The 1,502-nt window shown below is 36.5% G+C and overlaps 1 non-coding gene across 1 annotated transcript; it reads right to left on the bottom strand.

Moving 5' to 3' along the window:
- Positions 1-957: 957 nt before the first annotated feature.
- Positions 958-1,065, bottom strand: LOC112725216 (small nucleolar RNA R71). The gene has a single exon (XR_003164338.1). It is a non-coding gene; the product is annotated as a small nucleolar RNA R71 (small nucleolar RNA).
- Positions 1,066-1,502: the final 437 nt, after the last annotated feature.

Genomic DNA, 1,502 nt, shown 5'->3' with positions numbered 1-1,502 from the left:
CAACTAACTAACTAACTTTTTGTTTGTTTCTTAACTTTTTCAAAACTATCTAACTAACTCTCTCTCTCTAATTTTCGAAAATATCTTCCCTCTTTTTCAAAAATTTCTTTTTAATAAACTAATTATTTTTATCTTTGATTTTTCAAAAATTACTAACCTTTTTCAAAAAACTATATTCGAAAATCACTAACGCTTTTTCAAAAAATTATTTTCGAAAATTCTCCCTCTCCCATCTTATTCTATTTATTTACTCATCTACTAACATCTCATCTCACATCTCAACCCTCCTCACAGTTGTGTTTCTTCCATTATATTACATTCTTTGTCTCCCCCTCTTGTTCTACTCACACAAGGATCCCTATACTGTGGTATAAAGGATCCATATTATTATTATTATTTTTTCTGTACCCTCTTCTTTGTCATATGAGCAGGAGCAAGGACAAGAATATTCTTGTTGAAGCAGATCCAGAACCTGAAAGGACTCTGAAGAGAAAATTAAGAGAAGCTAAATTACAACAATCCAGAGATAACCTTTTAGAAATTTTTGAACAGGAAGAGGAGATGGCAGCCGAAAATAATAATAATGTAAGGAAGATGCTTGGTGACTTTACTGCACCTAATTCCAATTTACATGGAAGAAGCATCTCCATTCCTGCCATTAGAGCAAATAACTTTGAGCTGAAACCTCAATTAGTTTCTCTGATGCAGCAGAACTGCAAGTTTTATGGACTTCCATCTGAAGATCCTTTTCAGTTCTTAACTGAATTCTTGCAGATATGTGATACTATTAAGACTCATGGAGTAGATCCCGAAGTCTACAGGCTCATGCTTTTCCCTTTTGCCGTAAGAGACAGAGCTAGATTATGGTTGGATTCTCAACCCAAAGACATCCTGAACTCTTGGGATAAGCTAGTCACGGCTTTCTTAGCCAAGTTCTTTCCTCCTCAAAAGCTGAGCAAGCATAGAGTGGATGTTCAAACTTTCAAACAAAAAGAAGGTGAATCCCTCTATGAAGCTTGGGAAAGATACAAATAGTTGACCAAAAAGTGTCCTTCTGACATGCTTTCAGAATGGACCATCCTGGATATATTCTATGATGGTTTATCTGAGCTATCAAAGATGTCACTGGACACTTCTGCAGGTGGATCCATTCACCTAAAGAAAACGCCTGCAGAAGCTCAAGAACTCATTGACATGGTTGCTAATAACCAGTTCATGTACACTTCTGAGAGGAATCCTGTGAGTAATGGGACGCCTATGAAGAAGGGAGTTCTTAAAGTTGATACTCTGAATGCCATATTGGCTCAGAATAAAATATTGACTCAGCAAGTCAATATGATCTCTCAAAGTCTGCATGGAATGCAAGCTGCATCCAACAGTACTCAAGAGGCATCTTCTGAAGAAGAAGCTTATGATCCTGAAAACCCTGCAATAGCAGAGGTAAATTATTTAGGTGAACCTTATGGAAACACCTATAACTCATCATGGAGAAATCATCCAAA

This window comes from Arachis hypogaea, chromosome 11 (assembly GCF_003086295.3).
Source record: "Arachis hypogaea cultivar Tifrunner chromosome 11, arahy.Tifrunner.gnm2.J5K5, whole genome shotgun sequence".
Lineage (NCBI taxonomy): Eukaryota > Viridiplantae > Streptophyta > Magnoliopsida > Fabales > Fabaceae > Arachis > Arachis hypogaea.
This window is presented reverse-complemented; position numbering and strand designations above follow the sequence as displayed.